A 16,527-nucleotide genomic window follows, 5' to 3' on the forward strand; every position below is an offset into this window, starting at 1 on the left:
CTATATGTTAGCAGGAGATTTGGAAAATACGTAGACACATTCCCTTTCATGATATAGATTAAGAGTTTAGGAAATCTAATACAAAGCAGAGCATCTCGATAACACGGCTTAAATATACAGAAACGATAACGCATCAGTACACGTTTTCTCCTATTTCGAGGACATGTCCAGTGATAAGTCTTGAAGAATCTCCTTGTACACAGTACATGTTAGACGTGCTGACAGAACATTTGTCACAATGAGATAATAAGCCAGACTTTCAGCTATAATAATTTGCCACTCGTCGTGGTATCTAAGCTGAACTGTAACACTTGGCATTATTTCAGGCCACAGATTTTGGGGGAGTTGAGTGAAATTTGTTATGCATGTCGCATTTGATAATTTCGCCATATAGTCCGTCAAAAATAATTGGAAAATGAAAGCCTGTAGCAAAAATTTTCACTTTTTCCATACCTTGACCTGCGATATCTCCGTCATCTAAAGCTTATAAAATTATACACTCTAAATATCTGTCTTAAGGTTTGTAACAAACCAGAAGATAATTGATTGGTTAAAAATTTCATTACTGTTTGAGAGCTGCTTTAATGAACAGCTGACCTTTCTCATATTTTCAGTAAATTATGTCTAACTCCCCTCTTCATTTATACGCTTATTGTTATACACTGATAGAAATAGGAAGTGTTATACAATGAAGTAGAGCACTACTGAGCATGACCATCTCGGGAACGAATGCACTCTTGTATTCGTTGTTGCATGGAAGTAAATAGCCTATGAATCTCATTTCGAGAAATAACTTCGCATGCCTGAACAAACCCTTTTAATTCATGAAGACTGCTGACTCGAGGTTGGTACAAAGAAATTTATTTCCTTCTGTCGAATCCCACACATCCACCATGCGTAACACATGAGGGGACCGCATGGGTTTCTCAAAGCGTTTCCTGTGTGGAGTCTTGCGTTATCCTCTAGAATGGCAGTTTGACATGATGGTATAACAACAGCGTTCGCCTTTGTTCCCCTATTCTGGCGAGCTTTCAGTCTCACTGCAACAATAAAGCAATCCGTCCATTTGTCACAGTCAGGAACTCTACACACTGTAGTATATGGAGTTGGGGAGGTGTGGCTCTTGGTAATCGCTGTTTGTGACATTTCGCCGCAACGTCTAGAGACACGTCGATGACGTATTTTCTCATACACGTAGCGATCACTATATGTAGCTGAAACGTCCCCTTTTAACAATTTTACACGACTGTGCTTAACCTGACACACAATATTTTTTTAGCGCAACGCAATCTGACTTTCAACACACAATATTTTGTTAGCGCAACGCAATCTGACTTTCAAAATTCTCTACAAGAGAATGGCCCTGACTAACATTAACCTATACGTCTCACAAATCACTTACCTCAGCAAAAATCTTCGCTGCTCAAGCTACTGCAATACAGCGAGCGCCACTACTGCCAGCTAAATAAAAGATTCAAACTATGGAAGGCACTAACTACTGATAGGGATAGTTAGCAAATGAAAGATATTAATAGAGAACAAACAATGTATTTACCTTGATATCATGACAAATTACAAAACTCCACCATCTCTCTCCCCACATCCACCACTGCTGGCGGCTCACCTCCAACTGCGCAACGTTACGCGCTGTTCACAGCCAGCTGCCTAACACTACAATGGTTGAGTATTACAACAATGCAAAGCAGCCACAGACTGCACACGGCACAGCCGGTGTTTTTCATACTGAGGTGGCGTTACCAATAAAAAAACCTAAACAGCCTACTTACATAGCCCCCATGCTCCCCACAAAAAATTTTACAAATTTTGTTGGGCAGTGGGCAACACATATTTGTTAAAATTTTTCATAATCGTAATTACAATAACAAAGAAATCAAATGCACACACTTATTGATACAATGTTGGTCAAAAGCTAAAATTTTCTCACAGTCCATAAAGACAGTCCTGATCATTCATCACATTGCAGTGTTTTTCTCAAAGTCTGAGCAGTAAAAGAAAATGCACACGGAAGTAGTGGATTTCCATGCAGTCTTGAAGAAGTAGTGTTGTCCTTCCAACGGAAAGACAGTGCTGACTCTTGACATGCAGACAGGTATTGGTCCACAACAGAGCAAACCCACAGCGGAGTCAGTCGAAGTTTTGAAGAGTATTGGTGGGTAGGTCATCACAGAGCAGACCCACTGTAGTCCTGGTAGAGATTACGGTATTGGTGGGCCACCAGAGGCGCAAACCCACTGCAGTCCTTGTAGAAATAATGTTATTGGTGAGTCATCAAAGGTGTAGACCCACTGTAGTCCTTGTAGAGATAATGGTACTGGTGGGTCATCAAAGATGCAGACCCACTGTAGTCCTTGTAGAGATGGCCAGCAGCCATCTGCTGCGACTATCAAGTGCACAATCACCATTGAAGAGTCTTGCGGATAATGTAACAAGTCCATAACCACCACTTGTGCACTCACAAAGTTTTTGGAATTGTCTTTAGAACCAGCAATGCTGTTATCCAGTCCCTTGCTGAATTATTAACACACATACAAACATTAACAGTCCCTACTTCTCACATATTGTCCATATACTATTACCAACAGAAACGTGTGCAGTGAAATGTAACTTAGAAGTTACTTAATTTGATGAACTGGTGTCAATTACAATTTTATAACATAAGAATACAATTACAAAGATACAGAAAACATCATTAAAAACATAATAGTAGAGATAACATTCGTAGTAATAGGGGCTTTACAAAAGAATAGAAATAAACATATACATCAGTGTTACAAAAATAATGACATAAGTACTTACATAAAGATCAGAATAACTTTTGAAACATCACCTCCACATATGAGCAACAAAACAGAATTTACCAAGTAAATAACATAGTATTAGAAAAATTCTACAACATAGCTCTAATCAGCTAAACACATAAAGACAGGAAAAACACAAATACACAAGGGTACACAAACACATAGAGGGATGACACAAAAGGAATGGATAGGGTTCGTTTTCAGTGTAACTTTTGGTACTGCAGTATTGGGCGAACAAAACCTTTTTTGTTCTTGGAGATCTCCCTGTGTTCATCATTATTCCCAAAAAGTCCTATCTGTACCTCTTTTCTGTATTCCAACCATAAGTCTTTCAAAATAAATATGGCTCATTGTACAATACTCATTTAGGCCCAAATCTTGTTTTATATACCTTGTCAATGCATTGCTTCCAATTCATCATAGTTAGTTTCTTATATAGTCTACCCCCTCTTAAGCTAACTTAAATCTACTGAGCTCAGACATTAAGCTAAGGGACGAGGCAATGCAGCAACACATAAAACAATAAACGCAAACAGCAATGACAAAAATTTCAAACTGGCAAAGCAAGCTACAGTAAATCTAAATTACCAAGCAATTCAACATTACAACTAATATGAGGCAATGCGCAGCAAACAATAAAATAATCATTAGTAAAACTGGCTTAACAGAATAATACAAAGTCAAATTCAATAACACTATGCCTGGCAAACAGCAGAAGCAAAAGCAATAAATTATATCTAAACATGACAACGCTCAAGCAGAAAAATATTACAGTAAAGACAACAATGCAGACAAGGGAAATGTATATTCACATCTTAATGACTATGTAATTAAAGTGGTGCACCACAAAAACTAATTCTAGAAAAGATTACTAAGTACTAGAAAAGAAAATTATGTATGCAGTTCCTGTGAAGCTAAATGATATTTTTTTTTTTGCTCCCTCATTCTTCATTTTTTTTTTAAATTATTATTTACTCGATCTGTAGACAGAAAATATTTACAATAATACATCTATAAAATTTTATTTTTACCAATGCTGCAGTGCAGCTAGAAACTAGATATTAAATGAAATAAGCAACTATGTACAAAGCAAAGCATAAAAATATCATTCAGTAGTCATGAGGTATTTCATAAGTTAGTAGAAAAATCTCTCAACTAGAGAGACAGTAGTCATAATCAGGTGTATAGACATAAAAATATTTCTCGTCATTTCATTAGGCATTTCTGTCGCCATATGGCATTTCTCTCAACTAGCACGACAATAGCCGTGAAATGTTGCGATGCTTTCTACAAAGGAACGTCAAAAGCGATTATAATGGCTTCCCCTAATGGCTTTTTCTTCTACCTGTGCCGCTGGAAGGCTGATGGCTTTTTTTTTGTTCGGGCGGCTGTCGCCCAGGTGGGTGCCCGCGACGCATTACGTGCAGGTGGTCTCTTAACTTTCGTACGGAAATATTTACGACAGCAGTTTGCGCTACAGTGGCAGTCTGATATAAAAATGTTTCACAGGTCAAGAATTAGCGTTGCAAATCTGTAGAAACAAAATCCTATAAATGTAAGTGTCCAAAAAAAAATATTCGTCAGCATTGTGATACATTCACGCATTTACACACATTTCATAACTCTTAAAGTACGATTCTTGGTTTCCAACAACCTTTTCCACAAATCAGAGTGCCCTAATCACTATTCATTACTCCTTACCTTATTACACATATACAAATTCGTCGACGCTTCTTCAATATTTCCTGTTAATAAATACGTAGCATAATCAAATAACTCATATAGCATCAGCTTCTTGACCATAAACATACCTCAGCAGCATAATACACATCATCGTCGTAAAAATAACATCGTAACACCTCAGTCAAATCTCAAAATCGTCGTAGCTTCCTGAATATTTTAAAACCTAAAAAAAATTCTCTGCTCATTTCAAAAGTGTTATCTACCTCAAACGTACTTCAAAAATCATGATCCCATACCAAATACATCATTCAAAGCTCTCATAGTATCACAATGGTTCCGAAAAAATATGAACAGTTTACAAAGTACAGACAAAATACAATTTCATAAGTGTGAAGTTATTCAACTGTGTAATTACGTAAACATCTGTCACTAATGCAGTAAAAAAAAATGTTTGTTTCTCTCAGGTAAATAATCAGATAGCTGTGTAATTCTGTGTTGGAGAAATATGGTACCGATGTGTAAAGTTGTATAAGCAAATACCATATTAGCTAGGGCTCCTTGTGCGTGCCAAACACATGGTACACAAAGTAAGCGTGTACCCCCCTGAGGATAAATGTAATTATACCCTCAGGTGTTACAGATTACAACAATGGAATGAAATATATCACGGAAAACTTCCTTTGTAATTCAAAAATCTTTAAAAATAAATGTTTTAAGTATAAAATTAATCACTCAAATGCGTGTCCTGTAGCGCTAAATGTGCGTCTTTCTGTAAGATAATTCTGTGGAAGTGTCGTAGTTATCGTCCTCCGAAAGCTAAGTTCTGCAGAAGTCAATGTACTTACCTCATGATAAACAAAAGTAAAATGCTTTGCGTATAGATATCTTAGTTATTACGCTTATTGTTGTGATGAAGAAAGTACTGTGCTGTGACGTATTGTTGTGCTACGGAAAAGGCTGCCTCCTTGTAGCTATACCACAAAAGTTACTAATAAAACATGTTTTTCTTTCCAAAAGAATTCAGAAAACTGTGCAAATATAAAACAGAAACACCTCAAAAGCAACATTGTAAACTGTCACTCATTAGTAGCGTCGTGATAACATCGTGTAGCTGTCACATAAACTAACCACTGTATCATCTGGTATCTCTCAGAAAGCACCTTGAATCCGTAATGTATTTGCAAGTAAACCAAAATGTTGCATTAAAAAAAGCAGATTATCTCTTAAAAAATGGTTTTACATGTGAAATGTGGTGTAAACCTTTGCTCTTCCTAGTACGCAGAGTTTCAACTTTAACGCAATTGTCAAGTAATATACGTCGGTAAAGAATACTGGAATATTTCTCAAGGTTAGCGTCTATGTTATTTTTCCCTGAGCCAGCTGGCGCACGCGGCTGCCTGCTGTGTGGGTCATTGTCTGTCCCTCTGTTGGCGCGCGTCGTTAATGGGATTCGGAGACCGAACCTCCACAAATTCGCCCCGACGAGATGGCCCAGTTCTGCCACAATCCCGCCAGTTCCGATGAAATTCAGGTCTGTCGTTATGTCGGTAGTTTCTGTGGTTTCTTTCTTGTCGGTTAAGTGGTGGAGAATTTCTCCCTGAATCGTAACTGCGCGCTGGACCGTTGCGTCTAAAGTTATTCTGTCCCTCGTAATAATAATTGTTTTGGTTCCCATATTGTCTGTTTCTCTGATTGTCTCTGTGATAGTCATTACCGCGGAGAGGTGATCTTTCCCTGTAACTATTGTTACTCTGCCTACGGTTGTTATACGGGTGGTGTCTGTTTCGGTCACGATTTGTGTTGTGAGAATAGCCTTGTCGCGTCCAGTTATTATTTCTTTCATCGCGGAATTGCGACGGATGTGATCTGTAATTGTTGTGCTCGTGCGTTCCGCGATTGTCAGTGTCAATTTCCAGTTCTTGTAAGAGTCCTTGAAATGCTTCAATGTCGTCTTTGCAACGTCCTGCCAAAATAATATGTCGCAAATGTTCAGGCAGTTTGATTAAGCAAATGCGGATGAGTTCTGAGGGGCTGTATGGGTTTGACAGGTACTGATTCTTGTGCAACATGTCTTCAAAATATTTCACAAGACTGGAGAATTCAGATTGTTCGAAATGTTTCATCATTATGATGCCATGTTTTACTCGGTCTTGTGTGGCTTGAGACCAATATGCTGAGAGGAAGGCATGGTAAAATTCTCCTTCACTATGACAATCGTGAATGACCGAACGCATTCTTACAGCTGGTTCATTCTCTAAATAGCCACACATAAATTCTAATCTGTGTTCTAATGACCAGTTGGGGGGAAAACAATGAGAGAATTGATGGAGCCACGCTTGTGGATGAATGTCGTTGGCAGAATTTTTAAACGTTTTGAATTTACGTGTAGTAATGAACAGCTTATAGTCAAAGTCATCATGTCGGCGAGTCGCATATCGGTCATTGTTACGTCGTTTCGGCGGTTCCATTTCAAAATTCGGTGCACCTTGCCAATTTCTTTCATAATTTCCGAAATGCGCTGTGTTATTATTTTGTGGCTGTTCCGTATTTCTATGTCTCTCTTCCTGTATTGGGGCGCGAGTGTCCTCTGAAATACGTAATTCTTGTATTACCTCTGTCAGCTGATCTTGTACTTCCCGGATTTCTCTTTGGTGTTGATTCAGATTTTGTTTCAGTTTCCTAATTTGTTCGCTCTCTTCTGTGTCATTAAAGACTACCGGTTTTGTGTCATTCAGATTTTCATCTACCTTCGTAGATAAATTAGTGAACTGATCCGAAAGTTCGGCTACTTTCTCTGATAGTGTACTTATTTCCTCAGTGTATTTTTCTGAACCAAGTTTCAGAGTATCTACTGTGTCCTTTAAATTTTCTTGAGTTTTTGCAAGTTGCGTAACCGAATCGGTAAATGCAACTGAGTCAATTTTAGCCGACAAGGTCTCATGATTTTCATGAACAATGGTTTGCAGTTCTTTTATAGCTGCTTCGTGATTCTGTAATGCATTTTCATGCCGCGAAAAAATAGGTTGAAAATGCTCACAAATTTGTGTTTTTACGTCATTACAGACTTTTTGACATTTCGATTCAATGTGATGTAACTCAGTAGTTAAATCTTAACGTGTTTGTTCAACCGTGGAGTCTAACTTTTGAAGCTGTTGCTGTGTTTGACTCTGATTTTGTTCCATTTGTTTCTGATTTTGTTCGATTGTGTCTAATTTTTCAAGCTTTTGTTGTGTTTGTCTCTGATGTTGTTCCATTTGTTGCATTAGCTGTAATAACAATGCATTAGTGTCTGGAATCTGTTCCTCTACGCTTTTCGGCAGTGCATTTGCACCGGCAACATTCACATTTTGACAAGCAGAAAATGTGTCTTGACTTATTTGAGAAAACGGTGAGGATCCAAAACCTGAATCTACAGTATTTGTGAGATCGTCTCGTGTCATTTCGGATTCCTGAGCCGCGCTATTGCCGACCGATCGATCGATAATGCTTCCCTGTTCTCTAATTGTTTCGCTGTCTACACCATTGTTTGCAACCCGCTCCATTTCCCTATGCACAATTACCAAATTACTACTTTGAACGTCTGTTAATTCATTACACAGTGGTGCTGGCAAACTACGCTCGTCGTCACTATTATTTCTCAGTTTGCTTTGGAGCCTAGTGTTACGTTTTTCACACGCCATTATTGTCACAGTATTTCACACGACAACACAGAAAAACACAATTTGAAGAGCAAAAATAAGAAAACACATTAACATAGCACTGAAAATAATATCTAGTTAATTGCAAGCGCAGCTGCGAAATACTTGCTGCAAATCTACATGCATGCCACAACTGTTTTACTGTACAACAATGAAAAACTACAACTACAAAGGAAATTCTCTCTATAATTACGCGCTAGCAATAAACAAAATCTACACTAATTACACAAACTACAAGGAAAAAATCAGAAGATTCCAGTGAGGTATCCTCGGCTAAGGGTCGACATATGAAACGTCCCCTTTTAACAATTTTACACGACTGTGCTTAACCTGACACACAATATTTATAGCGCAACGCAATCTGACTTTCCACACACAATATTTTGTTAACGCAACGCAATCTGACTTTCCACACACAATATTTTGTTAACGCAATGCAATCTGACTTTCAAAATTCTCTACAAGAGAATGGCCCTGACTAACATTAACCTGTACTTTTCAGAAATCACTTACCTCACAAAAATCTTGGTTACTCCCACTACTGCAATGCAGCATGCGCCACTACTGCCAGCTAAATAAAAGATTCAAACTATGGAAGGCACTAACTACTGATAGGGATAGTTAGCAAATGAAAGATATTAATAGAGAACAAACAATGTATTTACCTTGATATCATGACAAATTACAAAACTCCGCCATCTCTCTCCCCACATCCACCACTGCTGGCGGCTCACCTCCAACTGCGCAACGTTACGCGCTGTTCACAGCCAGCTGCCTAACACTACAATGGTTGAGTATTACAACAATGCAAAGCAGCCACAGACTGCACACGGCACAGCCGGTGTTTTTCATACTGAGGTGGCGTTACCAATAAAAAAACCTAAACAGCCTACTTACATAGCTTCAAAAAGATGTCTTCTAACAGACTACTGTGTTCTGATCTCAGGATATTCTTGTAAGACAAACTCGGCAAAGGGAAATATTAATAGAGTAGAACACTGCCAATTCTTTAAATTCATTCCTGGAAAGGAATCACGCCAACTAAATAGTGATGTAAGAAATTCGTACTATGATGCATTCCTACTTGCAGATTCAATCGTCAGATGTATCTTATACTCTCTGAATTCTACATATAATTCATCAGAACAATCTAGCCAAGGATTAAACGCTAATAGGAAATTCAGTTTTCTCATGCTCTTGTACAAGGTTTTTTCTAACACAAGTTGTCCGTTTTTGTGATTTAATTAGTTATGCGAATAGTGTCTTTGATTTATTCTTGACGATGGTAGGAGAAAGAGTTGGACGCGAAGTGCTGGCCCGTAGCCTATTTCTCTCGAATAGCCCCATGATAGTGTCGAGTTAAACGTCCCAAGACTCCTTCACTTCTCATCCATAAATGCCGACGATAAAAATTAATTTCGCTAAAAGGAACTGGATCAGTTAACTCCGAGTCGGCCTTTACCAACTTAGGCAGCAGAGATGGGTTAATTATGGTAGACGCAGTAATACTACAAAAGGAGGTCGACATTACAACTCATTGTGATACGAATATGTTGGTTAGTCAACACTAAGCTGGACGCGTCATGTTGCAACAACGTTAGCTATTTATAGACATACATTTTTTAAAAAACAAAAGCTATCAAGGACGTTGAGTGAAGGAGATGGCAGAGGAACGGCATGTGGCATGTCAGTGACACAAGCCCTTGGTCGTGTGGTGACGGGATTGTTGTATGATAGCAGTTTATTTGCACAGGAAGGAAGAAACAATTAAGTTCACACTCGATGGATAAGACAGTCTCAGGCCTTGTGCTACATCTTCAGCAGCGAACTTATCGTAGGAAAATTCTTCTGTCGTTCCTGTGAAAGGAGCGTTCCTACATCACAAAATGGTCTGGCAACCTCAGAGGAGACATTTCAGCAGATTCTCTGAAGCCTATCTCGTGAGAAATATCAGTGGATTTTGGAATCATAGAAGAGCTCACTCGTAGACGGACATTGTCCACATAGAGTCGATATATGTACTGTGACCGGTGAAAGATGCGTCTCCGCTTCTGACGACGAGACCACGCGCCGTTAGGCCACTTTCGCTAGGAGAAACCATGTTGCGGCACACACATAAATTCTCCGTGTGCAGTAAAACCATTACGCAGTTCTATCACGTCTCCCAAATGCTACGAATTTACACACACATTGAGACCCATAGGAAAAGTGACTGATTTGACGTGAAATACAAATTATTTAATGTTAGTTTAAAGGTTTTTTTATTCAAATCAGCCTTATAGTGAGTCAATATGCCACTGGAAGCACTGAAACAGTTCCGACATTTAACCTCTGAAACTCCTAGCAGTATCATAGTCGTAGCCTTCTGGATATCTCAAATCGTGCCTAAACACTTCTCTTTCTTTGCTGTTTTGGGTTTTGCAAATAACCAGAAGTCGCACAGACACAAATCAGGCGAATAAGGAGGGTGTTCAACCACGACGATACGTTTTTGAACCAATAATTTGTGTACGATCTTTCTTTTCTTCACCGGTGCACTGTCGTGCAACAAACACCTTGTTCTTTGATGCTGGTACTCAGGTAGAACCAGAACAATCGCCGCCCTTAAACGATTTAAAACCCACAAGGAGTAACCTGCTTTCTCCATTTGACCTTATGGAGCGTTATCCTTGTGGATAATTCTATGTGAATCAAAGCAGACAGCGAGCAGCATCTTGACATGGTTTTCCAAAATGAGCGCTTTTTTCGGTCCCGGAGATTCTGAATCTTTCCATTCCGAGCTGTGTCACTTTCTGAGTGGATTATACTGCATAGCCGCGCGGAGTGGCCGTTCGGTTTGAGGCGCCATGTCACGGACTGCGCGGCCCCTCCCGCCGGAGATTCGAGTCCTCCCTAGGGCATGGGTGTGTGTCTTGTTCTTAGCATAAGTTACTTTAAGTTAGATTAAGTAGTGTGTAAGTCTAGGAACCGATGACCTCAGTAGTTTGGTCCCTTAGGAACTCTCTCTCTCACACACACACACAAACACACACACACACACACACACACACACACACACATACTGCATATACTACGTTCCATCAACTTTTACGATCAAATTGAAGTCTGGATCTCTAGTTGCCGATATTTTCAGGTCACTGCAGTGTTCCATTTGGCGATCTTTTTTGATCGTCAGTGAGTTAGTGGGGGGGGGGGGGGGGGGCAAAAGGACCGCCGATATTCTTTCTACGCAAATTTTCAGTTAGAATGCGATGCATACTTGTTTCAGGAATTCCATTGAGCTCCTCAGTTAACCTGTTAGACGCACAACGATTATTTCGAAGAATTTCTGCTACTTTTGGAACATTTTCTTCTACTCAAACAAAAATGCAACTGAACGTGGATAAATTTCAGTGCTCTCTTTACCACCACGAAACCTCATACACCAGTTAAAAATGTTTTTACAATTCCTGGCTTCACTACCATATACTGTTTTTATCATTTCAAAAGAGTCTGTGGCACTTTTAGCCAACTTGAAACAAAACTTATTGTCGCACGTGGCCCCGTTGTTCCTGTCACTACCAAAGTTCGGAACATACTGCAGAATTTTCGGTAATTACGAGCATTATGTGATGCCAGCGCTGATAAATTTAAATCGGAAGATAGTCGGAATAATATGCTAATTAATTCATGCATCCGTTCACAGATGACATTATTAGCTACGCGAATATTAAATCAGTGTTCTTTCCTGTGACACCGACTGCGTACGTTTATACATTGAAAGTCGTTAAGAACATACACAGTTTTCACCAGGATTCCCATATCCATAATTTCATTGGCCTGACAAGTCCAAATAATTGATTGTATGCTGCTACTGCCATTTACCCTGCAGCACTGGAATCTATGCTTGCTGCGCAACACTGCAAGTTGGATCGAACCGATGCCATTTGATCCACTGAATATCTGTTATTCTTTTTGATATATCACATAAATTAAAAAGTGATGGTACTGATCCCCCATGGTACACAAAACGGGTCAGATCGTTGTTGCAGAAGCAACGAAAAAGGCATGTCAAATTTAAAAGTACGCAAAATCCTCAAGATTAGCAAAGTCTTACAGAAGTTCGAAATATGGCGCGTACTTCAATGCGAGATGCTATCAACAATTTCCACAACGAAAGTATGTCTCGAAATCTGGCAGAAAACCCAAAGAGATTCTGGTCATACATGAAGCACACCAGTGGAAAGACGCAATCAATATCCTCACTGCGCGATAGCAACGGTGAAGTCACTGATGACAGTGCCACTAAAGCAGATTTATTAAACACGGTTTTCCGAAACTCCTTCACCAAAGAAGACGAAGTAAATATACCTGAATTCCAATTAAGAACAACTGCCGAGATGAGAAACGTAGAAGTAGATATCCTCAGAGTAACGAAGCAGCGTAAAACACTTAATAAAGGCAAGGCGTCCGGTCCAGATTGTATACCAGTCAGGTTCCTCTCAGAGTATGCTGATAAAATAGCTCCATATTTAGCATTTATATACAACCACTCGCTCACAGGAAGATCCGTACCTAAAGTCTGGAAAATTGTCCAAGTCACTCCAATACCCAAAAAGGGAAGTAGGAGTAATTCGCTGAATTACGGGCCTATATCACTAACGTCAATTTGCAGTAGGGTTTAAGAACATATACTGTATTCAAACATTATGAAGTACCTCGAAGAAAACGATTTATTAACACATAGTAAGCACGGTTTCAGAGAATATTGTTCTTGTGAAACACAACTAACTCTTTATACTCATGAAGTAATAAGTGCTATCGACAGGGGATGTCAAATTGATTCCATATTTTTACATTTCCAGAAGGCTTTCGACACCGTTCCTCACAAGCGTAGTAATAGACGGAAAGTCATCGAGTAAAACAGAAGTAATATCCGGCGCTCCCCAAGGAAGTGCTATAGGCCCTCTATTGTTCCTGATACGTATTAACGACATAGGAGACAATCTGGGTAGCCGTCTTAGATTGTTTGCAGATGATGCTGTCATTTACAGTCTTGAAAAGTCATCAGATGATTAAAACGACATGCAAAATAATTTAGATAAGATATCTGTATGGTGCAAAAAGTGGCAACTGGCCCTGAATAAGGAAAAGTGTGAAGTTATTCACATGAGTACTAAAAGAAATCCGCTAAATTTCGATTACGCGATAAGTCACACAAATCTGAAGGCTTTAAATGCAACTAAATACTTAGGGATTACAATTACGAATCACCTAAATTGGAACGATCAGATAGATAATATTTTGGGTAGAGGAAACCAAAGACAGCGATTCATTGGCAGAACTCTTAGAAGGTGCAACAGGTCTAAAGGGACTGCTTACACCACGCTTGTCCGCCCTATTTTGGAGTATTGCTGCGCGGTGTGGGATCCGCATCTGGTGGGACTGGCGGATGACATCCAAAAAGTACAAAGAAGGGCAGCTCGTTTTGTATTGTCACGAAATAGGGGAGATAGTGTCACAGACATGATACATGGAGTGGCAATCATTAAAACAAAGGCGTTTTTCGTTGCGACGGGATCTTTGCATGAAATTTCAATCACCAGTTTTCTCCCAAAACATTCTGTTGGCACCCACCTACACAAGGAGAAATGATCATCACGATAAAATAAGAGAAATCAGGGCTCGCACAGAAAAATTTCAGTGCTCGTTTTTCCCGCGTGCCGTAGAGAGTGGAACGGTAGAGAGACAGCTTGGAGGTGGTTCATTGAACCCTCTGCCAGGCACTTTATTGCGAATAGCAGAGTGATGAAGTAGAATGTGAGCGTTTGTTCTTTCACAGGAATCGCTGAGTGAATTTGATATGGCGACCGCGTTCTATTCCTTTTTTTTTTCAGTTCGTCAACCGTGGCCTTGATTCAGGAGCAGTTAATTAATTTCAAACGAAAACTGACTAATGGATACCACTTCAAAGAGGTTGGTGTCTTCGGGACCAACTGACGCGGGTTTTCAGACCCACTGGCCTCATACTAGCGCTAGGTTTGGCTTTAGACTCAGAAGCTCTAGCCGTGGTGGCGTTAGTGCACACAGCGGTACATTACCCTTTGGGTAAGCAATCGCAGGCAATTGTGATTACACAGGACGGAATGCCAGAGGAATGGTCGGCCGGCTGCGAACGCATCACGACCGTGTGCGCCTCTCATGCGGCCCTGACCCCTTTCGCTTGTCCTGGTCGAGGTATGACGTTACCGCGCGAGCTACGGGTCGTCAGCGCCGTAGATAGTTTCGAACAGAGATTGGTAAGACTGCAAGAGGCAGCGCGATTAATCGATCTCTTGTCGGCTCATACTGGTAGTCGAGAGATATCGACTCAGCAAATTAAAAGGCCATGATTTCGAGGCAATTACCTATCACGCTGTTCAGCTGCGCGTAATGTGGAACTAAGCACTGATATTTCCTCTCTTTTTGAACCTGCTGATTATTTATGCCGAGGTCTAGCGCTGTTGTAGAAACGACGCAGCGGTCGTAAAATGTCGAGCGTTTCAAAGTGTAGCGTGTTGTGAAACGTGTCACACTTGGATGGAATCTCGCGATTTCGCCTGAATTTCCATTAATATTTCGTCTCGCTGCGTTGTCGAGGCGATGGACGTTTAATAAGGCTGCTTTAGAAAGTCCGCGCATTTTGAAAGACTTTGCTTTGACTCTACAGGCAGTACTCATTCCACACCACTTCACTGAATAATGTATACTTGTAGCTCCTAAAAGGAGGAGGAGAGGGAGGGGGCAAGGAGAGGGAAGGGGGACAGTTAAAAATTCGAAACGCTGACAATAAAACGTTACGGCACACACGCACACGACAAAAACTTTTATCATAGCTATGTAAATCAACTGAGCCACTTCCCATAAATTGGGTATAACGTGTGAATGAGGGAAAACGTGTCTGCTTCACGGTTTTCTGAAAAATATTGCAAAGGTTGTTAAAACTGTGCCGGGCGGAGTGGCCGAGCGGTTATAGCCGCTACAGTCTGGAACCACGCGACCGCTACGGTCGTTGGTTGGAATCCTGCTCGGGGCATGGATGTGTGTCATGTCCTTAGGTTAGTTGAGTTTAAGTAGTTATAAGTTATAGGGGACTCATGACCTCAGCAGTTAAGTCCCATAGTGCTCAGAGCCATTTGAACCATTTGAAGTTATTAAAACTGTATTCTACGAAACGGACTTCGTGTAAAACCGCAATCTGGGGAAAATTTAAATAAACGTTTGCAAAATTTGGGAACGTACAAGTGGAAGACATTATTGACTAGGTTTGTTTCTTGGAAAGAATGCATAGTGTTTATAGGAATACGTGGATCATCGTTGACAAAGGTGGTGCAGGTCTACAATACTAGATCTTTCTAAATTCTCGTAACACACTCTTAGAACATCATGGATAATGCGCCCGGTAGATAATGAATTTAACAGGAATACATGTTAAGAGGCGAATCGTTCGTTCCGCGCTGGACCGAACATATTGAACAATTAAACATTAAACATTCTTTTATCTAGACCCGTGGTCCAGGGTTATCGAATATGACTAGCAAACAAAACGTCTTGTGCCCCGGTTTCAAACTTTGCCAGTGCTTAAATTTTGAATAAAAATCACCAGTAATGGTAGCTGAAGACTTCCGGCATACGCATCCACCTTGCTGCTTCAAACCCGCGACCGACCTTTCCTGATTAAGTTTAATGTGGTTTCCCTAAATCGCGCCAGGCAAATGACGGGATTATTCCTTTGAAAATGTGCGAGGCCGATTTAGTTCCCCATTCTTTCCTAATATGAGCTTGTGCTCTCTAATGAAATTGTTGTCGACCGCACGTTGAACACTAACCTCCTCCCTTCAAGAAGCTATCCAACGACGTTTAGAAAGAGGGCGGAGGAGCGAACAGAGTTTCAGGGCACAGTCTTGGGGCAGAAGACACATGATGTGATGAAAAAGCGTCATGATGATCTCTCCATTGGCATAAGGGCCGGAGTAGTCCCTCATTCCGACCCCCGGGAAGAAAATACCAACGGGAGGTGACCACGAGAGAAAGATTCGATAACGAACGAAAGGGTAGCGTTCTTCGAAGAAGAAGTTTCAACGTAGTAGGGAAGCTAGAAAATCCGAAAATGGAAATGCTAAAGCTCATTCTACATATAGCAGGCGTCAGTGAAGTGCCATGAAAAGAAGACAAGGATTCCTGGTCTTACGAGTACGAGGTAATATCAATAGCAGCAGAAAATGGTACAATGGGAGAAGGATTCGTTATGAATAGGAACGTATGGCAGACAGTGAATTTTATTAAGAGTTAAGTGACAGGTTTTTTCT

The sequence above is a fragment of the Schistocerca nitens genome, chromosome 9 (assembly GCF_023898315.1).
Source record: "Schistocerca nitens isolate TAMUIC-IGC-003100 chromosome 9, iqSchNite1.1, whole genome shotgun sequence".
Classification (NCBI taxonomy): domain Eukaryota; kingdom Metazoa; phylum Arthropoda; class Insecta; order Orthoptera; family Acrididae; genus Schistocerca; species Schistocerca nitens.